We start from the raw sequence: 27,829 nt of genomic DNA, 5'->3' as shown, positions 1-27,829 counted from the left end.
ACTGATTGTGAACCGATGTTTACAATTTGGCCAGTAGCAGATTCTGATACCAATATGTTGTTGTTGTTGTTGTTGTTGTTGTGCATTTGTTGTGAGAGATGTCCCAATCACATTTTTTTTGGCCCCAAGTCATTCACTCATTTATTATTAAGTGTCTGCCAATACTGAGTCCCAGTCTAATACTTATATCTTCATAGATAATACAGCTGCACATTGCACACTTTAAGAATCCTTCTTTGAAGTGATTAAAATCAGTCCAGAGTGTAGCCTGTGCTTGACAATATTAATGAATGAGGACCCCTTGGCTTTGGGACAACCTGCCTGAAGAGATAAGACTGCAGAATCAATGACTTCTTTTAAATCACTTCTAAAAACCCATTTTTATAGACTTGCTTTTATTTGATGTTGTCTATTTTAATTTCATTTTAATTCTTTTTTGATTGGTGTATTTTAGTCATCTAATTATTTATTTATTCACTTTTTTCTTATTTTTTAAAATTTATTTATTTTTTCATTTTTTAAATTTTGTTTATTTATTTTTTATTCTGCCCCGGCCATGTTTAATTCTATTACTAGTGCTATTATTTCTGTGTTGACTACAAATATTCTTCAAACGACATTTATTCATATTGGGATGGGTTACTGTTGTTATTTTTGTTTTGTTATTGTGTCTCTCTTTTGTCTGGCTTTAGTTCGGAATTACTGTTTGGCTCTTTTTGTCACGTTTCTTCTGTGAAAAACTCCTGTCTCACTTCTGCTTTGCCTTGTTTGTCAAAGCACTTTGTTTTAAAGGTGCTATACCAATTAAGTTGTTGTTATAATTATCATTACTATTATTATTATTTATTTATTTTACAAAATAATCTATAAAATGATAAACCCTCCCTTTAATTTTTTTGGCCTGTCTCAGTGAGTGTCTGCCCTGTTAAGACAGTGTTACTTCTGTACAGCCTGTGTCTGAGTTATCTGATTGAACTATGCTCCCATGAGTGTTTATTTTTGTTGTCCTCACATCTTTTTGGGTTTATTATGCTTCATTTATGGATTATGTTTATGTAATCATAAACCATGTTGGCTTTTTGCTCACGGCACTCTTCGCTTCTTATCTCCTCTGAGCAGGGTGAAGAAACACCAGGCCCTATAGTTGAAGGTAAAACCACAAAGACTTTCACAATGAGCTGACACAAAGTGAGTGTTCATAACTTTGTTAAATAATACTGATTTTTTGTTTATGGGCGTGGTGTTTTGTGGTGGGCAGGGCTCATCTGCTGTTCTTTGCACACACATGGAATTTCACATAGGGGAGACAGAGACAGCTGAGTAGAGGAGAGATGATGAAGGTTGCACTTTGTGTTGCCTCGCATGAAAGTAAAACCTGTGTGACAGCTGATATAAAACAAAGGATCAGATTGTGGTGCTATGAGCTAAATATTTCCAGGGCAGCTGTGGCTTAGAGGTATAGCAGATTATCCTCTAACTGGAAGGTCGACGTTTTGAACCCTGGCTCCCCATTCAACTTGTCAGAGTTGTGGACGGTTTGTACAAAACTCAGATCAGATCCACATGTCTAATGGAAAACTAAAACTGTTAGTTGATTGGGCAGTTAGTTAATCCAACAATTTTCATAACGAGATAGGATTGTTCCCTATTAAAACATTCTTAAATTTCACAAGCTATTTCCAGCCTCTGATCTGAGGATTTACTGTTTTTTTTTTTCCCTGTTTTATATCATTGTAGATTGAATATCTGTTTTTGAAGTGTCAGTTAGACGAATAAGACTTAAACTTAGATCAACTCAGCTTCTGGAAAAGTGGAATCTGACATATTTAGACTAAATCTTATCTGACAGATTTTTTCTTTTTTAATTATCAGAAAATTAGTTTCCAAAAGCATTCCAGGTAATTCTATTCCTTTTTTTCCTGTTACTTCACTTTTTTTTTTGTTTTGTTTGTTTCTTTTTTGTTTTATTTGTTTTTGATTTTTGGGTTGGTTTTTTCAGCTATTTTACTCATTTAATATATTTTTGGGTTATTTCGTTGCTCATAGTCCTCATCCCATTTGTTTTTTTAAACAAATCAAACCAATTGGCCTTTGGTTTTAAAGTTTTAATGAGTTTATATTTTAGGTGCATAAAGAATATTTTATTTAAAAGTACAATCAAATATAAAGAAACAGACTTCATGTGAGTATAAAGTAAAAAAATGTTAACTGCCTGTGAGCCTTCAGCTGTCCTCTTGTCCACACCACTTCACTGAGAGCATACAGAGCAAAGAGTTGTGGGCGAGATTTTTTCCTGTTCATTAATGGCATGATCACCGATTAGCATTTAGATACAGTATGGAACATTTCCCCTGGGCTCCTTTACGTGCAGTTTCTGGCAGATTGAGGGGCCACATGCTAATGTGTCCTTATTGGACAACAGAGGGCTGCAGCTCCAACACACAACAGCAATTCAGCTGGTGTGTGTTGTGTGTTCAGTGACACCACAATCCTCCAGCCAGACTGATGGCAGTGAGAGGGAGCAAGCTGACTAGAGTGTGGAGGAGGAGGAAAAATCACCAATTCTTTTAACTTTATTTAATGGGCCTGCAAAGCAGCTACATTCTTCCTGTCATCAAATCCTGCACACCTGCAGACTGACCAAAGTCAGTCACAGTGATGTTTGTTCACTCTTGCTGCTAAGACACTTTGATACTTTGTCTGGTATGTGTTGTCATGACAATCCATAATGTTATACTTATCTCAATAAATACCAGTATTTCCATTTGACCTGTCATAATGTATCTGCAATATACTACTACTTTAAAATCCATCCACCTGACATATGTGGCATAAAAAGATTCTGTGTAAACAGCATCACTACTACACACGGGTGTGCCTTTGGATGGTCCCATTAAAGAACACTCTTAAAACTTGCAACGTCTGTGGCACTGTGTTGTGTGATCAATTCTGATTCAATGTTAGAGAGCATTCTATTGGCAAGCTGACTGCACGAAGTCCACCAGAGCTGTTGCCCCTGATTTAGTAGCCTAGATATTGTATGAATACTTCCTCATTTCAACTTCATAAATCAACCAAATGCTATCAAAGCGAGCGACAGAAATAAATAAAATTACAGCACCAAATTAAAGCAGCTCACACACACCTGCATGAATATTTGAGTTGAATAACTTTATTTAGCATCACTAAATTGGTTACTTCAGACACTTAATTAAGGATAATAAATTAGATAAATATTTTTATTTCTTTATCTTAAACCTTGAATTACCTGAGTAACCTGATGTCTGTGTGAGGTGTGCACTTCACCTGGTTTCCCTGGTCATGAAAGCGCTGATAGGTAGGGAATGATTTTTGTGTTTGAGGGTTAGATGGCGGTGTGCAATGGACTGGATAGTTTTGTGCGGGCTATTGCTGCTGATTTAAGAGCATTAGCGGACAGTTTCGAGTAACAGCGAACCTACCGACTATCTTCAGTTTCGTTTCGAGAGATTACTCGAAGATTTAGCTCAACTCTCAGCTGATGGGGACATAGAAGTTGACGTGGTGCTAGATGGTCTTCACGCCCACGAACTTCAAATCCGCCCGGTGACAGAGAAAGAGGGGAGTGACGTTTGGACGTGGACACGGATTTGAAGTTCGTAGGCAGCTTCTTGGAGACCATCTATGGAAATAAATAAATAAATAAATGTGGAAATAAATAAATGTAGAAATAAATAAATGTAAAATAAATAAATGTAGAAATAAATAAATGTGGAAATACATAAATAAATAAATAAATAAATGTAGAAATAAATAAATAAATGTAGAAATAAAAGAATAAATAAATATATGTATGAATAAATAAATGTAAAAATACAGAAATAGCCTTTTTTATTACCAAAATGCCCTTGTTTTTCATTTATTCGTGTATTAAATTATTTATTTATACATTTATTTATTTATTTATTTATTTATACTTATGTCATTTTTTGTTCTCCATAAAAAAAATGCAACGTGTGCAAAACGATAAAAGACTTCTGAGTAATTAAAAACAACGGAAATTGCAGAGAAAGATACACCCGCAAAGCCCTTGGCATTGTGAGTGACCCCACCCACCCATCACACAGCCTCTTCAGCCTGCTGCCATCAGGGAGGAGAACTGCAGAGCCTGCGGGCCAGGACAGCAGACTGCGGGACAGCTTTTGTCCACCAGGCTGTCAGGATGCTGAACTCTATCCCTGCTCTGCCCACCCCCCTCCTGCTCTGCACCCCCCCCCCCCCGACACTGAAATCTCTCCCTGCTCTTCCCCCCCTCCACACACACGCACCACCTAAACTACAACTCCCTGCTGCCCCGCCCCACCCCACCCCTACTCACACACACGCACGCGCGCGCGCGCACACACACACACACCTGGATTCTGAAAGGTTCCCCCCCTGCTGTGCCTCCCCCCCCCCCCCCCCACACACACACACACACACGTATGCACCATGGACTCTAAAAAAACTCTCACCGAACTGAACTCCTCCCCTCAGGAAAACAACACACAGACACTTTAATCACCACCAGCCGATAAGCTAATTTCTTTCTTTCTTCTTGCACTACCATATACATTTGCACTACTATAACTTTGCCTTGTCTATTTTTTTAATGTGTCCATTGTTTGTATTGTACAGTTTTTATTTATCTCTTTTTAAATATATATATATATATATTTATGTCTACTCTCTGTCACAGAGAGTTGAGAGTAACGCAATTTCAATCCTCTGTTTGTCTTGTACATACTGCAGAATTGACAATAAAGCTGACTTTGACTTTGACTTTTGACTAAGGAACAAAAAAAGGATTCAACAAATTAAAAGGAACTCAATAAATAAGCGGATCAAAATGATGCAGCAACCTCAGACTGCAGCTGAGGCAGAAGATATGTATAAATCATAATGTGTCAAAAGGGTCATCTATGTCATCCATAACGTCAAAGGTTTCATCGGCTACTAAGAAAGCATCTGCTGAAAAGGCAGCTCTGGAAGCAAGAGCAGCTACTTTAAAGGAAAAACACGCTCTACAACTGGAGGAAACAATTCTGAAATCAAGGATGGAAAAGGTGGAACTGGAAGCACAAATAGCTGCGGCAGATGCAAAAATTAAAGTACTTCTAAGCCATGATGAAACTGGACCTCAGTCGGACGCTATGAATGCCTATCATAAGGAAGCAGGCAAGCATCAAAATGTACAAAACACACTCATTGACACCACATCTCTGGAGTTTATTCAAGTGGCTGCAGTCCCAAAAACACCTCTTCAGAGAGCAGTTAGGAATATCAAAGGAACATTAAAACTGATCGTATCCAAGCTTCCCTACAGGCTCAGAGAAAGATGGTTGGCTACAGCCAATGAGGTATTTCAAAGAACAAATACACAAGCAAGATTCAGACATCTGGTGGAGTTTATGGAGATTCAGTCTAACATTTTACAACACCCAGTGTTTGGAGACATTAAAGACGCAAAGACGCACTAAAAGGCTAATCCAAAAAGAACAAAACTACTGACATGACGACACAAAAAAGAGGAAGTAGTTTTGTTACAGCTGTGGCAACAGCTGAACTGTATCAATCATGCATTTAAAGCACAGCAACACACAAGCACAAATGCTGCTATGTCTGCATCTTGTAGTTTTTGTCAAGGTGAACATGCCACAGCAGACTGCCTGAAATTCAAATCTGAGCCACATGATAGTAAAGTCAAACATCTCAAAAGAAATGGCTTCTGCTTTGGATGCTTAAAAATGGGTCACATGAGTAAAGGTTGCAAAATTTGTCTGTCAAATTTGTCAATGGAAACATCCAACGCTATTACATATTGAAGGGAGGAACACAAGGCAGGAGTCTCAGCAATCTTTAAATCCTGTGGAGCCAAAAGACACATCAATAAATGGTGCACTGATATTGGCAGATCAAATGACAGGGGCCAGTAAGGAATTGCTCACTTGCAATTGTTCCGGTTCAAGTTAAAGTGGCCAAAGGCAGCAAATCAGTTCTAATCTACCCCTGTCATGATCCGGGCAGTTCAGCCACATTCTGCACCGAGAATCTTATGAACCAGCTGAAGGCCAAAGGACGCAGAACTGAAATTCTTTCAAAGACTATGGGACAGGAAAGATCTGCAAAAGGCTACGAGCTTGCTGGACTTGAGGTAAGCAATCTAGATGGGACTAAATTCATTGATTTACCTGAAGTGTACACCCAATCCAAGATTCCTGGTTCAAGCCAAAAAATTAATTGGGGGTTATGGTTTAAACATTGATCATAAAATGTGTGGTCAATATCATTTTCCATATCTTGTTCCCTTGTTACATTTGCACCTCTGACTTACATGCACCTGCTTGGCAATAAATCTGCTTCTAGTTCTCATGCTCAGGTGTCATCACTCTATGCCTGTCAGTGCTCACATTTTAAACATGTAACAAGAAAAGTAAAACATACACATGTTAAACTGAATGAAATACAAAGCAAGGACGTATGTTATTACAGTGGTAACACAAAACTAAGCTGAACAATAAAATGTCACCTCTGAGCAGCTGTGAGCCTCCAGCCTGGTGCCACAGCTACACACTCACAAACACACAGCCACACAAAGAGAAGATTGAACTGCAGACTGAGCTTGAAATGGTTAAATTGAATGGATTTTTTTTATAGCACTGATATTACTCCATTCCATCTCATGCATTACTCTCTCCTCCCCCCATTCCACCACCATCACTGCTCTCTTTCTCACTATAAGAGGGGTCAGCTGTCCTTTCCTATAGCTGTCAACACTCAGGCCCTTTACAGCCATCTGACAACCCCCTGTACTCTTTGCTCCTCACTCTGTGTCTTTCTCACTCTCTCTTTTACTGCCTTGGGTCTGGCTGTCAGATGAGCTGAGAGTGATTGGAGGTGAGCCAGTGAATGGCTGAAAAAAAGGAGAGAGCAGAAGAATGAGAAGAATAGGATGGACATGAAGAAAGAAGAGCAAGGGTGAGAACACCAGATCGGCTTCATGGACAATGACAGACTAGCCCTTTAACAGGCACACTAAGAAATATACTGCATACATAAATATATAGTCAAGTTATATAATCTATATATATATATATATATATATTATATTGTATTTGTTTTGTTTGTTTGTTTGTTTTACAGACAGCTGATATGCAACTCAACCAGCCAGTTGACTTGCCGAGTTAGGGTAACTCTAGCATGAACATATGAGTATCAATGGATGTTTTTTTTTTCATTTGGAAGACCAAAGTTGCTTATTGTTTTTTATATAAAAACATTGTAGATTATATAATATGTAAACAAAATGCATCCATTTATAAAAAAAAAAACATTTTCTTATTAAAATGCCTTTCTAAAAATTGCAATAGTTGAAATATAGTATAGTATAGTATAGTATAGTATATAGTTGAATGAAATATATTAAATGAAATCTAAAACTAAAAGTAACGTATTAAAATAAATAAATAAAAACAAAACTAAATATATACAAATAACAATTAACCTATTAAAAAAAAACTGAAACAAAAATGAATTGTCAGTGTAAATTATGTTTATTGTGCTAAATAAAACCAATCCATCAATATAATTAAAGAGTAAATTGCTTTATATATATATATATATATGCCAATCATAAGATAAAACACGTATAATTCAGTCTAAAAAGGACATTAGTAATTAATGTTACATTATGATATAATGCAGTGTTAATGTTGAGGCAAAGATTGCATATGCATGTGTTACACTGAGCTCCTTTTTCCTTCTCTTGCTTCCTCCATCTGCAAACGCTTATGTCTGTTTAGTTTCCGCAGATCATGGCTGCAATCATGGCTGCGCCCGATCACAGTGATAGCTGTGCTGATGCTGTGACCCTGCCTTTGGTCGTGCTCATGCTGTGGCTGCACTGATACTATAACCCCGGTTTTGCCGTTGCTGTGGTCCTGTCTGAAGCTACGCCTGTGTTGTGGGTCCTGGTCATGCTTGATGCGACCTTCTACTGCCATTATTATGAGTCACGCTTCCACTATCAATATACGCATGGGACTTTATCAACACCGACAATATTTGCAGAATAACATAACATGCTATCATAGAGTGCATTTAGTAATTTTACAACTATGATTATCGTAATGACATGCATTTGTTTCCATTATTGCTGTGCATCTCTTCCTCTCTCTTCATCTCTCTCTTTGTCTTTCCTTTCTGTCTTTATTGAAATTCAGCTGTTATTTACGACATCTATGGCACATCTGTCTGTCCTGGAAGAGGGATCCCTCATCATCCCCTGCCACTCTTCCTGAGGTTTCTTCCATATTTTTTCCCCCATTTAAGGGGGTCTTTTTGGGGATTTTTTCCTTCGGTGATGTGAGAGTCTAAGGGCAGAAGTATGTTGTATGCTGTAAAGCCCTATGAGGCAAACTGTGTTTTTTGATAATGGGCTTTATGAATAAAATTGACCTGACTTGACTAGATTGCATAATTGGGCAAGTCAACTAAGCAGTCACACTTTTGCTGTGGTGAAATAAGGATAAATCCAATCGTCATGTTTGTGCCATTAGATAATGGATTATAATCTTTTGGGGGTCTAAAACATGATCAGATTTTTTCTGACTTCAATGTTCAGTGTATCTTAAAATCCAGATTAGAAGAGCAACTTCTCAGCATTGAGCTTCTGTTTTGTTCCCAGTTTTCACACTTCAATATCATTTTTTAAAAATTGTCACCTAGTGGATTTCATCATCAACACACTCTAATCAATGAGGGTGATAAGGACAAACAGTTAAAATGGGCTATGCTGAGTTTTTAGCACAGCAATTTGATAAAAAAAAAATAAAATGTCAATCGTGTGGTAATAACGCCTGTTGAAGGGCTGGGGCTAAACAAAAACTCACTACACTAGACTGAGAGGAGAGAGAAAATAAAGGAGGGTTAGCAAGAGGGACAGCGGAGTAGGTAAGACATGGAGGAAGAACAGAAAGAAAGCAATGAAAGACGATAGAAATCATTTAGTTTCCAGTCACTGTAAAACGCTTCAGTGACTTTTTTCTGCCTCTGAGGATTTAAGGTCAGCCCTTCATGTCAGCAGGGATATATGTTTGTCCCAACCAATCACTGTAGCACACTATTGACTGGACCAACGGGCTTGATTGGCAGAAACATGAACCAATCATTCAGCATTACAAAAGCACTGAAATATCTCACTGACATGGCCTGAGGAGGCTGAAGACGGCCAACAGTGACACACATGATGCCAGAAGTCAATTGTTCACTTGTCAGGATCTGCCCAGTGTGAGGAGCGTCACACAATTCCAGTATAAGCACTGATCCATGATGTCTTCTACCACTGCTAACTAGCTGCAAACTGGTTCACCGAATGAGATTGCTGCTTTTTTTTTCAGGCATACTGCCAAATGTGTTTTATGTCCAGCCAAGCTCAAAGCACCACGAAACAGAGGATTAATGGTGGTGGGAAAGAGCTTTTACCAAATCCAGAAGGGTCCCTTCAACTGATAATAAATAAACTCTCAGGTTCAGAGTGTTATCACAGAACATTTCATTGAAAACTCATAAATACACTAAAATCTGACAAGTTGATCTTACTAAAAATAATCCTGCATTAATCTGCATTTATGTTGACTTTACATCTAAGAGTTAAAATTACTTGAAATTTAGCTGTATTTACTTAATTTTGTGAAGTTGTTGCAACTTAAAAATTATAACTGCAATTAGCAACTTCAAGGCTTCAGTTTCCTGGGTATGTGCTAACGTAAACATTTAAATGTGATGTCAGAGTGTGGTACTGTGACTAAAAACACACAGCTGCTAAGAGCTTTATAACGTCACTGTCCATGGAGCTGAAGAGGATGCTAAATTCGTTTTTAGTTTCTTGGCATATTTAATCGTATTTTGCGTGTTTTTCCTGATTGTATGGCTTACAAAGTCAACTGTTTGTAAGTGTAACTTCATGATGAAAATGTCACAATGAGTACTTTATGAAAAAGTACAGCCAAGTACCCTAGGCTTACTGTAGTAGACTGCTCACATTAGGTGGTATTTTAGGAGATTCGTAAAAGCCATATTTGGCAAAACTGCAATTGAAACCCTTTTTTGTTTTTTTTATAGGTCACATGATGCTATAGCTATGTGCTTGTTGGTAGGAACTGGATCCCTCAAGCATGATGCAGCATCAGGTGCTGCAGGAGGTGTTACTGCATTGCCTAACTCTTCTAAAGTTGAGAGGATTATCTGGAAGTTTTGAATCCACAAGTCCTCTGTGAAATCGTGGACTATCACCTCCCAGAAATTCCTCATACGTGGCCGCTCCCACGTATAAGGGGGTCACCTTTCCATTATAGTTCCATAACACACCTGCGTGGCCTTGCATTGGAAATAATGACGGCTAGTGTGGTGGCTGCAATAGAAATAAAGCTGCTGATGTTTTGAACATCGATTTCCATGTTTGTTGGAATGTTATCACCAGAGGAGAAGTCGCAGAACATCACTCAGTGGAAACACATTCATCTCGCAATTGTGTTTTATTAACAATATCGCTTAGGTTTCATACAAATCTGTAATGGAAACCTGCCTGCTGTGTGGGAGTATGCATCACAGGGGCACCCTCCTGACAGAGGAGATGGGAGATAAACGAGTAACACAACCATAAAGCCTTTACTGACCTTACAGGAAAACATCAAACAAATCAAACACACAGTGTTCATAATGTGGAGAATAAGGCAACATGATTCTGGTTAATTTGTACTGCAAAACAACATGTCTTCCACCTCAAGTCATGTAAAACTCTGCAGATCCATCCTTAAAAATGCGGCTGAAAGCAGACTGCATATCATGCCCAAAGTTTCTGAATACTTGACATTTTGGAGATACAAGCTTTTCACCCTGTCTCCATCTCCGCTCCAACTCTCTCTCTTTCTCTCTCTCTCAGTCTCTCTCTCTCTGGGGTAGCAGTGTCAGTGTGCCCAGCTCACCCTAAGCCCCATGGCCGGCGCTCTCTCTCCTATAGCCCAGATCCAAGCCATCCCCTCTCCTCCTCTGCCGCCTGGTGCCAAACCCTTTTCACCAGCTAATACCACTTCACCCTTTTTTACCCTCCTCCTCCTCCCACCTCGGGGACTCGCATTCAATCACGCTATCTTCCAGCAGCAGGCCTGTCAAATGCCCCGCCATCGAGCGAGTCAAATTGGCCTGGAGAGGGGAGGGGGTTGAGGGTGACCACAGTGAGAAAGAATGAGACAACGATGGATGGAAAAAAAAAGCGGGGGGGGGTGATGGTGGAGGAAGGAGGCAGAGAGGAAAATGGTAGGAGTGCAAAAATAGGAATACAAGGATACAAGGAGGAGGTGGACAACAGCGAGGACAAGGTGGAGAATTCAAGGTAAGAATGGATGAGACTAAAGGCTTGACGAACGAGTGGAAAGATAGAGATGTCGAGGGTGAATGCACAGAGGGAGAGCTGGAGCCAAGAGGAGATGCCAAGGAGAGACGAAGAGGTGACAAATGATGAGAATTCATCCAAGAAGGATCAGTTCCTCCCCTCTACCTTCGTCTCTCCTCTCCTCCCTCCCCTCTCTCCCCTCGGCTTGTCATCCTGCCTGCTTTGGCTGAATATAAGCTGTCTATTGTATGTCTCAGTCTGTCTGAACAACCAAAGCACTTTCTCTCTGTGCATCATCTACAACATGTGACCTGCTGGAGCCAAAAAAAATTTAAGATACATTTACCACAACATAAGTCAGAGGAAAGAGCTGGGAACCCTCATAAACATCAGGTGATTTATACTACAATGACTTGTTTCATTCATGCACTCTGACTGGTTGATAGCTGGGGTGTAAGTGGCATCAATACACATTTTTAAAGCTGCTTAACAGTTGAGTACAACTCCGCTGCAAAGGAGAAGAAAAAGCAGATTTACTTCGTCACTGATGACCAATAACCATCGACCGAATTTGCACTGGGTTTGCGAAGGTTCATCAAAGAACGGCAATTAACGATCATACGCAGCATTCCACCACACAGTGTGCAGTGTTGCTGAAAAATGGAACATGGTCAATCAATGATGTGTTTAATTGATGGAGGTTTGTATTGAAGTAAAGTTATTTCAGCAGTCTGATCTCATTCACCTGGTTCAACCCGTGAATGTTTTTGAGCTGACTCCTGCATTTCAAAAACTCATTAGATTTGCACAAATCACAAAAAACAAACCTATTCTGGATTCAAAATGATAATTTTAACCAAATGATGACAAGTTCGCACTCCTAAATTAAGGGGATTATAGGTGTAAAGGGTTAACTGCCATGCACCTATAGTACACCTTAATAAATTCTCATTATGTCAATAATCATAGGTCTTTGCTTAATTATTTAATTGAAAATGATCCATTACTCAGTGCAAATGTTCTGGGTCTTCACTGAGCACCTTTGGAAGACAGATGACTGTATATTCTGTTTCTTCTGCTATGGACAGAAACAGTGAAACACTGAAAGCTGATAACTATTGCACTCTCCACTATAATACCAATTATGTTTTCTGTGAATAACAATGACTAACAGATTGGTCAAACATTGCATTTTATGCAATACATATTCTATATTCCATAACCCCCCCAAAAAAACTCTTCAAAAAATCTTTAATTTTCCATCTCAATTGAAAGAGCTGAATAAAAGCATTGTTACGCACTTCCTTTCGTCTGTCTTTGCTTCGTAGTGTCCGACGGCACTTTCACAATATGCCAACAGTTAAGTGAATCACAGGCAAGAATGTGTGGGCCACTGTTTTCTACTTTAGCGTGTGTTTCCGACTTCTCTTCATTTTGCAGCAGTACAGCGAGCATGAAGCCAGCTGGCAGGATTTACAAAAAGACCCAATGACAGTTTTTAAGTCCAGCTATCCTGACCCAGCCACAGATGGAAAGAGATGGTGATAGCTGAAGTTGGTGGAGAGGGAGAGTCCAATTACTCCACCACAGCTTACACTTCTTAAAGGTTCTTAAAGTTGCTTGAGGCAAGATTTTGGTGTAAAATCTTAAAATCCATCTGTTTCATCAGCCTAAATCACAGAGTGTGTCTTCAACACAGCAGAGTGTTTCATCTGTGTTAATTGAGGCACAGCAGACTGCACCTACATGCCCAAAGACTTTCTGAAGAGTGGATCAAGTTGGAAATGTGTCCACAGAGGAATCTAGTAGTTCTTAAATGATTAGTAAAAAAAATAATACATAAAAAAACACAGCACAGCAGCTGTTCATGTTGGGTGCAAGTCACTGACTTTCTCTCACAAGATCTGAAATTTTACGATTAAAATAGCCTCACTCTGATGCTTGGAAGTGTCACATTGTTCAAAGTTTGCAGTTAAATTTGTGTTCAGTGTAGTATTTTGTGAGGTCGATACCAGAATCAATAGCTATAAATGATTCACCAGATAATTCATCAGCTGACACTTATGTGTTGTTTTTTTTTTTGCATGATCACATATATCTTAATAATTTTCTTAAGCATCCCTTAAATTTTGTTGTGAAAGAAATAAAGTAGGTGGAACTTGACAAGAGTTTCAGTCTACAGCTTTCAGTCTAAAATACTCCATACTGTCCAAGAAAGAGTGAATTCAAAGTGTGACCTAAATAAAGTGCATAAGTATTATCAGAAAAATCCTCTCTAAGTATCAAAGGTGGAAATACTCATAGCACAGGAAAATGCCCTCTGTGTATGTTATTTCATAAATTTTACATTTATATATTTCAAAATAATCATTACTGATGTATCAATATGTCATTAGCATTTTGAGTTTAGTTGGTCAGGATGGTAAAAAGTATTTCTGAAATGTAGTGGACCACAGTGCCCACACCATGCTGCCCTCAGTGCCTGAATATTACAACCACTCAGTTCATCATTTGCTGTCTGCATACTTGATTTTTGCACATCAAAACATTTAATAATTTTACATTTTTAAAATAAAGGCGCTTTCTGCTCTCTTCATGCTGTTTTTCTCTTCGGCTTAAACTGAGATTTTTCTGACTCCAATAACTAACAAAGACGGTAAAACACATTGATGACATCACACCACATCTATTTTGCTGAACAGCTTATGTTCTAAACATATTCAACTGTAAATTGCCTTACTCTAGAAATGTTAAAAGATTTGATTTAACAAACTGATTCTCCATTGTTTCAAATACACTCTTCTAATCAAGAGGTATATTCTGTGCAATTCACTTTTTGTCAAGGTGCTCACTGCCCGTCCTTGCATTATTACAGTCAGCTCCTCTCTATAAACCTGCCATCCCTCTCTTCCTCAGTGCACTGCATGGTGTTTTTCCTCCAAAATGTCTTAAGCAACTTTTTCTCCCCCTTTCAGTCCACATGATTGATTTTCAATCTCCCAAATCCATCCCCCTCCTCCTCGCCATCCTTCTTCTCAGGAGTCTCTGTTTGAGAAGAACCTTTAAACAGACAAAGGTGAAGCATTTAGAAGGGACCAGTCATGAAGCCCTGTGGTGCTGGCCTCGGGCTACAGTGACAAAAAGAGAAAAGTGTTGGCTGTGTGTACATGGCTGATATGCATGAGTGAAAGCATGAGGGCAATGGTCTGTAGGTAGGATTGCTGGGCCAGAAGAAGTGAGTGGGAGCAAAAAACTGCGAGAAGGCCAAACCCCTGATGACAGGTTTCTGATATGAAAGCAAATGAACATTTAAAAAAGTCTGAGAAAAATAAAGTGAAACCAACCCCCCCAGCGGAACAATTTAATGCTGAAAGAAGGTTTAAAATATTCCTATTATCTATCTATTTGTCTCTAGATGTTTATGTTTTGGTTATTTAAGGTTAAAAAGTGAAAGTTTGGTAGACTTTTAGTCTAAGCTTTGATGAAGGAGTAAACACAATCTCTGTGTATGAAAAAATAGCATTCATAATGTAATGCAGGGGTATGCAGTACTTTTGTTCAGTATTTACTATGTATTTTGAATAAAATAAATGATTATTTTAGAATATGGTCTAAAATTGAGCTTTCTGTAGCCAATAAATCAGCCCATTCCCACCCTGAGCACATCAAACAGTGCCGCTCTGTCAGTGCTTTTGGCGTACAAGCGTGACAACAAAAGACATCTTCTGCGCCCAACCGGAACACAGCTGGATGGCATCGGATAAGAACAAGGTTGGAACAGAATGGTTGCCTGTGCATGAATGGCCAATATATAGCCAATATATAGCCAATATTTAGAATTTTTATATTTTGCGCTCAAATGACAAGAGTTGTACCTGAATTAATCAACAACACCCTGCCAATTATATTGCTTTTCAACTGAAAATAGTGGTTTGGGGTTTAGTTACTCTTTAAACAGGAGGAACAGGAATATGGCAGTCAGAGATGTTGGAAGGTTTGTGAAGTGTGTGAAGCCTGTGATATGTGTGCGCAGTCTGCTGCAGGAGCAGATTTATGGGTGTGTGTCTAGGCTGCAGTGTGTGGACATAAATAAGGCTGAGAGGAGAAAGCCCTACATTGAACATAATCAAGTGGATCCTTCAGAGTGCCATTCATCTCACATACACACACAAACACACAAGGAGAGGTCAGCACCTTTAATGTCAGCCTCTGCTGCTTTTACTTTACTTTGGCTGCGTATGTATGCATTAACAGTACACACACAAACATTTAAATATGGAGCCGAATGTGAGGCAGCCTAATGAGGATCTCTGTGGCTAAGAGCCAAACATCTCTAACCAGCACATCAGACTCTCTGTCTCTCTCTCTCTCTCACAAACCCATGCATGCACACACACACACACACACACACACACACACACAGTTATTCCAAAGAATTTTCCTTTCATCTTCACACATTTTCATACTCATTGCAAACTCACAAGATTCAGCTGCAGTTAAGATATCACACTGAGTGAACAGTTATTGTAACACTGTGCTTACAGATATGTCTTGTGTCCACTTCTCATCATGCAAGTGGCAACCAAAATTGTTGATCCCCAAATAAAAAGAAGTGGTCTTTACAGGAGAAAGTAATCCACTGTAAAATGAATAATTTAATGGATACTGGTTTAAACACCCAAAGTATACACACACGCACACTGAGGTTAGCTTAATTCTTTCAATGGTTGACTCTGTGAATTGTTGTCCATCTCTATGTGTCCATTATTATTATTATTCTTATTCATTTATTGACCGTTCTTTTCTTTAATCCATTGAAATTTATAAACAGTAAAGAAGGCAATGAGCTAAGAAGAAGAAATACCCCAATAGCTAGCAAGAAATTAGTAAAGATGAAAAAATAAAAAAATACCGGAAAGTTTACTGTCAGAAATAAGTAAAATAACAATAAATAAAAATAAAAGAACCAACCTGCAAAAACTGCTTAAAAATTATAATAATTCTGTAAAATTTTATTATTATTTATTAATTTATTTTAAATATGTAATAATTATACTCTATAAATCGACATTTTCCCTATATTTTTTCTTTTCAAATAATTTTCAAAATCTACTCATTATTTGCTGTTTGTGGAATATTTAGTTGCTCATTGCCTGTCTTCCCATATTTCTGAAAGAGATCAAAACAATTTTCTCATGGTTTAAAGGTTTAAATACGCACAGGACAAGAAAATTCAATTCACTTCACATCAGTTTTATTTATAAAGCCCATTATCACAAAACACGGTTTGCCTCAGAGGGCTTTACAGCATATGACATCCCTCTGCCCTTAGACCCTCACATCAGGGCTGAGGAGGGATCTCTTTTCCAGGACGGACAGACGTGCAACAGATGTTGTAAATAACAATTAAATTACAATAATGACAAAAAGGAAAGACAAAGATAGAATGAAAAAGAGAGAGAAAGAGAAGCACAGCAATAATGGTAACAATAGCATTTCATATTAGAATACTGATAGATGTAAAATTTCTAAATGCACTCTATGATAGCATGTGATGTTACGTGCAAATATCGTAGATGTTGATAAGAGTCCAATGCGTATATTAAAAGTGATATCGCTCCAGGTTTCAAAGGGTTAAGTTTTTATTTTATATTTTTATGATCCCTCAAGTCCAATATTTACTCACTGGTCAAATACAAAATAATTAATTAACTGACAACCTAAAGATGTTAAACAGCATTACTTACATGCTTAATGTAGTAAAATTGTTTTTGATTAAAGATAATTTGATGAGACCACACACGACCACTAATACATTTAAATACAGTAAATGGTCTTATGTAAACAATTAAACAATTATGATCATTAATTATGTAAATTCAACTTTATATTAAATCATGTTTGCATAATTTGCCAAAGCCAACTGCAGATGAGGCTTTTTTAGATACTTTATTCCATTCTGATTGGACAGAGTAAAGCATGATGGGACTTGTTTAAGTGAAGACAGCCAGAATTCAATTTGTGGAACATTTCTAACCAAATTGCTTATTTCCTTTTTCTCATGTTTTTGAAAGAAATCGCACCAAGGTGCTCCGGGTTCAAAGGTCACTTTTCTTGTGAAAAGGTGTCTGAAAGCATTACAAAAAAAGTGGTGTCGCTCCAAGTTTCAAAGGGTTAAAAATATCAGACCCAGTGAACTGCACTGACATAAAGAAGACAAAGCATCCCAGCCTTCAACAACTCTTTAGATTCAATAAAGTAAAAATAAATAAAAAGCCAGACAAAAATATCAGACATTGATTAAAACCAGAAATGCTGTTAACATGAGTAACATGGCCAAAGGGTTTGTAGACAGACTTAATCAAAAGACAGAAATCTTTCTCATGATTTACTGAACTGCATGGCTTCAGGTAATGGTGGCATTATTCTCTTAGTATTATTCAGTAAAAATAACTTAACCAAAAAAGAAAAAACATGTAAGTTGAATCTTGAATGATAATTAATCCTTTGAGTGACATTACTTTTCTCGTGCTGCTCTCAGATGCCTTTCACAAGTATTTAAATCTGTGAACTCTGAGAAAAGTGGTGGGATTGCTTTCAAAAACATGGGGAAAATGGCAATAAGCCACTTGATAAAAATGTTCCAAAAATTTAAATAAATTAGTAGATTTAAAAAAAATTTTTTAAAAAGCTGGGAGACAATTTCTATGGGAAAAAGAAAAAAGCTGGGGAAAAACTATACTTACTCTATTAACTATATAAACGATATTGTAATTACATATATATTATAATACATTATATTAAAATCATGTCACAGAATTATTATAATTCATCAGCACTTTTTTCCAAGCACTTTGGGAAGTTTTAAAGGGTTAAGGAAGCATTACTGTGAATGGTCCAAGAGCTCAGTCGGCCTTTGTGACCTGTATGAACTGTAACAACATGGAGTTACATTATGAAAAATGTGAAACTTGAAATAAAGTGTAAATGATCTCAAAACATGTGTTGAGACCAATCTTCATTTTAGCGGTTTAAATAGGGGATTCATTCATTAATTAGCAATTAGTTAAAATTATTAATTAATTAATAAATCAATACCAAAATATGTAACTATAACTCATAATGCTAAATTAAAAACATGAATTGGTATAAAGATAAAGTGGAGTAATGGGACTCAACTTCGGGAACAATAAGTATACATTAAAAATTAGAGTTTAAAACCTCGGATCACCACCCATTAAAATAGAAAGGTTGATAGCCTGTTTTACCTTATAAATTAATCAAGTCTCATAGTTTGAAGTTTGCTACAGAGTTCTTGTTCCAGGTGTACAGGGACCTGACATTATACACACACACAAGATGTGATGTGTGTGTGTCTTTAGTGTCTTTATGAATGAAAGTTTTATTAAACTGCTCACTGAACACAAAACTAATCCTAAAACTACAAATGAATGAGTTCAAGAATCAGTATGGATAAATGATGAAACAGTGAATATAGCAAAGACACAAAGTGAATAAAATGACTAAATGAACAACAATAAAAATGAGGGGATGAAAACCAGTGAGGAACTGAATAAGGTGTGACATCTGGACTTGTTCAGGTGCTCTGAAATAGTGCAAGATGATCAAAAACATGAAAAGTTAAGATTAAAGAAAAGTCAATGCCAAGCGTCGATCAACAGTAGAGAGGCAACCTATCCCATAAAACATGGAAGGAAAAGATAAAGAAGAGGCCTGATCAGAGAATAACCCATAATTGTATTAATGGGAGATCCTAACCGATGTCTAACACTTCCTATGTGTCCCTATCATTAAAGAGCATCAACCCCATAACATCACAGGAAAGATCCTTACACCTTCCTCAGAAGTCTCAATGCCAGGGAAACGGTTCGCTCTGCAAAGTTGCAGTGGGGCCTTTGTGAGGACACTGGACGGGCAGCTCGGTTATGCTCGTGCGGTTCCGGTGGCTGGCCTCGGTCGGTTTGAACGTTGTAAACTCGGCTTGAGTTTGATTCCTCTATCTCTCTCTCTCCATGAACAGCTGGGTCATCTTCTGACACCTCATGTGGCTGAGATGAGATCACCATGACAGCTTATCAGGCTTCGTCTAATTCAAAGTCTCTCTTTGTCTCACAGTCTCTCTTGTGCAAAGTCCTCTGGTTTTTAATCGTCATTTAGAACACGTGTAGCATGGGCTGTTTCCAAAGTTCTCTCTTTCAAGGTAGATAAACAGCAGCTCACAGCATCTCAGGGCTGCAGCACAAGCAGGCATCCCCCCGCCCCCTCCAAAGCCCAAAGAGCCAAAAGCACAGAACCCAAAAAGCCAAAAGAGCCAAAAAACCCAAGTCCTTTGACTTCACAGGGTTATAACTCCTGTGACAAAGGGGTGTGGTGCTTGACCGTCAAAGTGGGAAAAATATACTCCTCCCTTTTATCACTCCTACTGGTTTAACTGTCTAGATATAATTTCTTCCTAAAGTATTGATAAAGTTCACTACAGGCCTTCATATCTTCAATATTTAAAACAATGACACTCTCCTCAGCTGATCGATACCAATCATGTATGAGAAAACTAAATAATTATTTGACAGATCATTAACTAAGTAAAACAGTATTAACCACGTTTAACAAACATAACAAATATGTGTGAAAATAAGTAAGTGTAATACTACGGTGTCAAAACACTCTGATATAATTAAAGGTTGTTAAAGATAATATTTGAGTAAAGGTATACAAGTATGAAAGTATTTAATATAACCAAAGGTCTACCAACACAACCTATAATTAGAAAATCACAATTCAAATGATTTCAAAACAATATAGAATCTGCACACAACAGTGTAAAGGAAGGATAATTAACATACAGATAGAGGAGATGTATATCAAAATGCAAGTCTGTACTAAGAGTATTTCCATTCAGTGTGTAGCAAGCTGCTGGCAGAGGGTTACGAAAGGTCACACCTGTCCACACACACACAGACACAGCTTGTGTTTGTGAGTTTGGCCTTAAAATCAGCATGTAAGCAAAGTTCCAGTTCTGTAGGTATGAGACCACCACACAACATTTCAAAATGCTTTTACTTTGAATACGAAAGGCAGTTAATGTGTTCCCCTCTTACAGTCTGGAGATGTGCGGATATGTCACATGTTGGTTTTGCAACAAAGACATAAATTGTCAGTTTCTATGATGTAGAGATCTCCTGATGTCTCCTTCAGTCTCTGCAGGAGCTCAGTTGACAGCTCCTCACCCCAAATGAGTTGGCTCAATCTGTCGGTCGGGCAATAAAATCTGTCGTAATTTAGTTCTGCTTACAGGAGTCGTAAGTTCAACAAGGCAGTTAGGTCCATTAGCTGACCCCGAGGTTCATCTAAGGAATCTCCAAAAGAAGTTTCAGTTTTGGGTAGGCATTTAAATATCTCCTAATCAAGAGCTGTCCTCATCATCCACTACACTGGCCTATGATGAACTAATATGAAATATGGATACCAAGATGATACAGATAATTCCCTATAATGACGAGCTGAGGCTGGGACTCTGACTTCCTCCTAAAGGGGAGGATCAGAAAACTGCATCTGATATGAATTGTTTTACTTGGTGTCAATGTAGAGGACGTCCTGGACACAGACTGGTGACCTGCAATTATGTGCCAGGACAAATTATTACCGAACAAGCTCAGACAGAGTGAATCAAATGTGAAGCTTTAAAATAAAGCGTACTACGAGATCCTGTGCTGACCCACAGCGTGTCACAGTGCACTTCTGCACACAAAGTGACTTTCAGTAAATCTCTGTAATAAACTGTAGGGAATGACTTGATAAAATGAGCTGAACTGGTGTGTCCAGCAGACAATTTACATTTTTCTGAGTTCCCCTTATCACTGGAACAGCTAGTCCATCTAGATACTCAGTGTTCTGCACTCTGCCACTGCAGACGCTTAGTTTCAACCTTTCAGGAAATGGGAGTGATTTTGGCATTTTTGGATATGATGACATTTGGGCTTGATTTTTTTCCTTTAAAAATTATTTAATTTTTTTTTTTGCCTTGAAAATTTTTGGTGATTCTTAAAAACATTTCAATTTCTTTTCCTTTTAAAAAAATTTTAGCAATTTTTTGTTTTTCTTTAAATCTTTTTGGTGTTTTTTTTAAATAAACATGTTGTCCAAACTAAATCAAATTCACAAAAATTACACCATTTATTGGAGACAAGAACTGTAAAATCAGAAATTTTTGGATTTTCAGGTCAGTTCTCAAACACATCATGTGAGACAAACACTGTATTTTCCCGAGTCATATTGTAGCTTTGGGGAGGGTATATAAAAAAGAAGGCCTAAAAAGATTTGACAAAAAACAAGAAAAGCATCACAAAAGAATGAGAGTGTGCTTTATTATATGCTGATATTGCTACTGATGTCTGACTTAATGCAGTAACATCTATAATTACAAATGAGAATAAAATGAAAACTGTCAACATTCCAAATAAAGTACTGGATGTTTTCAAACTTCTATTCTGATCTATTTTGTCTGCATTCATTCAAAAGGGAAAAACAAAAATGGATGCAGTCTTTTTTTCTGCCATTTCCCAATCATGTTTTTTTTTTCCTGAACAAGAGCCCAAGTCCTTCTGAAAGCACTGGCAAAGCAGATGGCGACAGAGAATACAGAGAATAGAGCTGCTGAGGAAAATATTTTGGAATAGAGAGTGTTTGCTGTGATTTGCACAGCACCTGTTTCTGAACAACTCCGGCCAATCGCTACAAAACCTCTCTGAATGTGTATTAACGGTTCATGGCTCTGTTAAAGCCCTTGTTCACATGCAAATCCCGCTCTTGCTCCCCTCTGAAAGCCTCCGCCGCTGCGTTGTGACACACACACACACACATTTTCTCAGGGACTCGTCACTGTGTTCAACATTAATGTCTCTCTCTCTCTCTCTCTTCCTGTCTCTCATCTTTTTCTCTATCCATCTCTCATTCTGGTGTAGAGGAGGGATTAGGCCTCGGGACAAGAGACTTATCTGTGCTGTCAGCACAACACTTCAGACAATACTAACAAACACACACTCTCACACAACCATACTGTCACACACTCACTTTTAAACCAACAAAGCTGCTCACCAAAAAAACAGCTTGTAGGTGCAACAAGCGACAGCAGCGATACGATTCATCATGGCCGGGGATAACAACTCTGCTCAAAGAGATTAGGTGCTGTGTGAAATACTGTACCAATCCCAGCAAAAAGATGCAGAGGAATTTTGAAGAAAGCTCAGAATGCAGTGGCTTTGGTATGCATGACGAGATCTCAGAGGGGGTACTTTGTGAATGGCGTGTGACAGTCAGGAAAGTGTGTGTGATAAATGACAGCAGCAGCTGAAAGGTAAAGTGTAATGTTCTCTAATGAAAATGGATGTTTATGAGAGAAAGAAAGATGTTAATGGAATATGTCATTCAAATGAATTGTTATTGTAGAAATTATTGGGTGATGATGATGAAACCGTCAGCAATTAGACTGTGGAGGTTTATTCTCCATTAGTTTTTTCACAGAGCAAATAGACACTTTTTTCATTTAGCATCATAGTCTGTTCCATTGTTTTTTTCTCTTCTAGAGACACTTTAAATTGTGGCAAGGTTGTAAATGTTGGAGAATGCCTGCAGCGACACATGTTCACATGTCCACACACACAAATCCTTAAAGTCTTTGTATCTCTCTGTCCATAAGGAACTGTATGTGAGTGTTTCCACCCTCACACTGAGACCCAGGGGCGTAACTACACACAGTGCAGGCATTGCAGTTGCACTGGGGCCCATGGGTTGAGAGGGAGAGTGGGCCCTTCAAAAATGTGTTGGGCAGAATGGGCGCTTCCGAGAGATTCAGATTGCCAGCTGAAATAGTCATCTATGTTCAAAGAAGAACTCATGAAAAATTGGAATAGCGCAATTCTTAATATATGCCCTCGAAAAAGGCAAACCTGTCTCCATTATGGTTTTCTTCTTCTTCTTCTTCTTCTTCTTCTTCTCATGTTTGGTAATATAGTCAGTAGTAATCTATCACAAAGTTGTTGTCTTTTTTTATATAGGCTATGAAAAAAATATAATTAAAATAATAATTTCCTATTTTCTTATTTTTGCATTGGTAGAATTTAACAAAGTATATTTACTCAAGTACTATATTTAAGTACAAATTTGCGGTACTTCATGCCTCTTTTACGCCACTGCATTTAAGAGGGTAATATTGTACTTTTTACTTCACTGCATTTATCCTAAAGCATATGTTACTAGTTCCTTTACTTATTACATTTTTTTGCATAAAAAAACATAACAGTTAAAAAAAAATAGAAAACAATAACACTTTTACTGGGTACCTTGTATGCTGATATTACCCAAAGTCAAATGTATTTGATCATGTCATGATATCATACAGTATACACAGTATACATAGTATATGCGGCTTATGCAGTAGCCAGTTTAGGCACAAAAACCATCAAGACTGACAAGTTGAGCACATCTGCAAGCCGAGTGAGCACTTGTGCTTTTCTCACATAGAAGCAGCATTGACGGTAAGTATACACTCCTGATGCTGTGTGTGTGTGTGTGTGCGTGTGAGACGTAACTACCTAGCTAGGACCACTACAAAACCAAACATCTGCTGCATACCGCAACATAACACACACTTGCAAGGAGCCAGCAGTGCTCAGAAATGCCCACAGTCATCACACACACTGCCTGGACTTTGTCTTCCCTTATAAAAATAAAAAAAAACTAACAATGAAGCAAACTTTCCCCCCGCTTTGCTTCTACACAGCAGCCGCAGCGTGTCCTGATGTGAGGCTGCTCGCTGCTTTATGCTGCAAAGCCCCTTTGATGTAGACACACCCTGCCCAAGTGTCACCCACTAAATCCTTATTGTGAGAGTAAATCCTGACAAAAGCCACAGATATCCTACCGTCGACACTTCTCTCCAGAGCCTGCCGGCCTCCAACAAACATTCCTTGATCCTCTAGGAAGACACGCACGCACACACACACACACACACACACACACACACACACACACACACACACACACAGAAACATACATACATACATTTGTGGAACAAACACACTTGTATTAGTTCAGATACCCATGGAAGTCATTGGTGCATTCACTCCATATAATGTACGGATTTGATAAGGTGTATACACTTGTATGCAGCTGAAAACACATTTGAGAGAAATCTGCTTTTTATTTTATAAGAAAGACATTATCTCACACAGGAGGCAGTAGTTCTCTTCATATAAATGAATAATACAGTAAAGCTCAAACAAATACGAATGATTTAATTTTAACCCTTTTGAGACCTGAGAAAACTGGCATGATTTCTTACAAAAGCATAAAAAGGACAGGACGCCAGACTATCGCAGGGCCAACACATATAGACAGACAACCTTTCACGCTCACAGTCACACCTAAGGGCAATTTAGAGTCACCAATCAACCTGACCTGCATGTCTTTGGAATGTGGGAGGAAGCCGGAGACCCTAGAGAGAACCCACGACGCCACTGTGCCGCCCCTAATAATAATAATAATAATAATAATAATAATAATAATAATTTTAAAAATTAAAATAAAGTTGAAAAAACATACAAACAAGTAAATGAAAAAGTGCTGTAGCTTTTTTCTTTTTCCCCCAAGTGAGTTCCCCCAGCTTTCTTTTTTTTTTTTTTAATTCTTAATCTACGAATTTCTTGTAATTTGTGGAATATTTCTTACCAAGTTGCTTATTTGGGGTGTTTTTTCATGCTTTGAAAGAAATCACACCAATTTTCTCAGCATCAAAAGAAAAGTTTGATGTGATTTCTTATGTGTTCAGTCATAACATGTTATGACTGAACACATAAATTCACCTGTAATAAATACAAAAAGGAAAACGAATACGTTAAACACGCGTTGGGACGTGCCGTTTGAAAACAATTTTCACTATTCTGTGGCAGGATTGAAGTGTACCTGATTTTGACTTTGTGACGTCTGACGAAGGAAAACAGAGCTGACAAAAGCCAGTGCCAAGCCACAGACAGAACGTGGCTTTCCAGAAATAATTACTTTGAGTGAGGAAGGGGGGGAAAAAGAAGGGATGGCAGCAGTTATCATAATCCTTCCTTTTATGAGGTTATCATAATCCCTCTTTCTGGTTCTCTCTTCACCGCCAACTCCCCCTCACCTCTTTTCTCTGCTGTCCTCAGCATCAAAACTGCACTTTATAATATGCCTCTGGTATGTTCTCCAGTCCTCCCTTCCAACACTATCTGAGATAAGTGGAATCACTAAAATGAACAAATCTTATCTCTGTGTGGAGAAAGAGTTACGGTAGCTGATTTCAGCCTTCCTGGCGCTTTTGGTGGTGAGTGGGGCGGGAGTGGATACATTTCTAGAGCAGCGCTGGGAAATTGCACTGAACAAAGCGGTTCAGTTTACAATAAACATCTACAAATTATTCCAAATGTTTAGAAAAAATGGGAAAGGTGAATACATATCCCAACAGGACCAGAGCAATTAGTGAAAGGACATTTAAGTTCACACACACACTGTGCAACTGTCCCATCAGTGGTGCGCCTAAGCACTTCCGCAGTGCATATAGTGTGATTTAAACCTTTGAATCCTACGCCTATTTGCTTGATTTCTTTCAAAAACACAGGTAAAAGGAGCGACATTAGAAGAAATTACCCAAAAAAATTGCAAAAAGTACAAGAAAATTATCTATAAAATTAGAAAAAATAATGTTTTTTATAAGAACAAAGAAATTACATTTAAAAAGTGTTTAGAAATAATAATTTATATCCTTAAAAAACTGCCATAGTTTAGAATTTACAATAACAATCCCTAGCATTTTCAAAAATAGTTGTTCATATCTACCAATTTCTTGCAATTTGTGGAACACCTCCTTTTTTTTTCCCATGTTTTTAAAAGTAAGCCAATTTGCCTAGAGTCCAAAGGGTTACATAATGTAATTCCAATCTAAATACAATATGTTCTGCCCACAAAACTGAGATTTGTGAATTGCGTATGTGAAAAGTTTGCAAGTGTGACCACAACCAGAGAGATGTAAGTTATAAAATAGAAATGCACCAAAGAAATTTGCATCATAGTCATATGTATGAGTTTAGGCAGAGGTTTTTCAAGCGTGCATGCACAAAAAAACTCATTGCTTCTCAATATCTATGTGCGAGTCAGTTCACCTCCCACCTTTGCACATCTATGATTGTTTATACACACACACACACACACACACCACAATCACACATTCATTCACATGGAACACTCAGCAGTGCAGCTTCACACCGAGAAACAACATGACCTCAGCCAACAGTTTGAAAGTGATCATGTGCATCTTGCTATGCATTTCCACTGTCTTGTTGCTGTGTACTCTGCTCACTGTCCACTTGTCTACTGTACGTTATGCAGCCCACTTCAGTTAGTTAGGAAACAGCTCCCTCAGTAGTGAGTAAATGGAGAAAAGCATGGATATACAGTACAGTACTCACGGTGGTGAGGAGTGTTGCCTTCTCTCAGTCTGCTCAGTCCTGCCTCTGGATGTCTCTCTCTCTCTCTTTCTTTCTATCTGTCTATCTCTCTCTTCGTTTTCACTGCGATTTCTTCGCTGGACACACACACACACATGCCACGGCAAACACACACTCTACACTGTTATAGCGCTCTGCCGAACCAACTGCTCTGAGCAAGAGATTGAGATGGAGAGAGAGAGTGAGAAAGAGAGACAGAGGAGGAGCAGAGAGCATTAGAGAGCGGAGAAGGAAGGCAAGCTCTGTGTGTGTGTGTGTGTGTGTGTGTGTGTGTGTGTGTGTGTGTGTGTGTGTGTGTGTGTGTGTGTGTGTGTGTGTGTGTGTGTGTGTCAAGGGATGCGTTTGGTGTGGGTTGAGCTTTCAAGCTACAGTAGGGGAGAGCTGGTGTGTGTTGCGAGCCAGCGAGTGAGCGGATAACACACAAACACACTGCACTATTCATGCCATGATGTAAATGCATGCTCATATGTGCATCCATAAATACAATACAAACACTGAGCGGAGCATGTGTGGTAATGAGAAGAAGTGTGACAAACACACACACACACACACATCACTGAACACATCACAAAGCAAGCAGGGGCTTATGAAAGAAAGAGAGAAGGATGAGGAGCAGGGCAGAGAGATGAGGCAAAAACCTCTGCTGCCAGTGTGTGTGTCTTCTAGTGAGACTTAACTCAGCACACCATGACAGGTAGTGAAACTCCTGTGAAACAAGCCTCCCTCCTCCTCCCTCCTGCTCTCTACCTCATCCTTCTCTCTGATCTCCGTCACCTTATCTGGCCTTCATCCCTGACTTTTTCCATCCCTCCATGTTTTCATAATTAAAAAAAAAGCACATATACACACAAATTTGTATACAAAA

At 38.3% G+C, this 27,829-nt stretch overlaps 1 long non-coding RNA gene across 1 annotated transcript in view; it reads right to left on the bottom strand.

Moving 5' to 3' along the window:
• Positions 1-27,040, bottom strand: part of LOC121958383 — a 275,960-nt gene extending 248,920 nt beyond the window's left edge. The window contains exon 1 of the long non-coding RNA XR_006106843.1: positions 26,926-27,040. This is a non-coding gene — a long non-coding RNA (uncharacterized LOC121958383). The remainder of the gene's footprint in view (positions 1-26,925) is intronic.
• Between the last annotated feature and the right edge of the window lie 789 nt (positions 27,041-27,829).

The sequence above is a fragment of the Plectropomus leopardus genome, chromosome 19, assembly GCF_008729295.1.
Source record: "Plectropomus leopardus isolate mb chromosome 19, YSFRI_Pleo_2.0, whole genome shotgun sequence".
Lineage (NCBI taxonomy): Eukaryota > Metazoa > Chordata > Actinopteri > Perciformes > Serranidae > Plectropomus > Plectropomus leopardus.
Note: the sequence above shows the minus strand (reverse complement) of the source record. Positions and strands in the feature narration are given on the sequence as shown.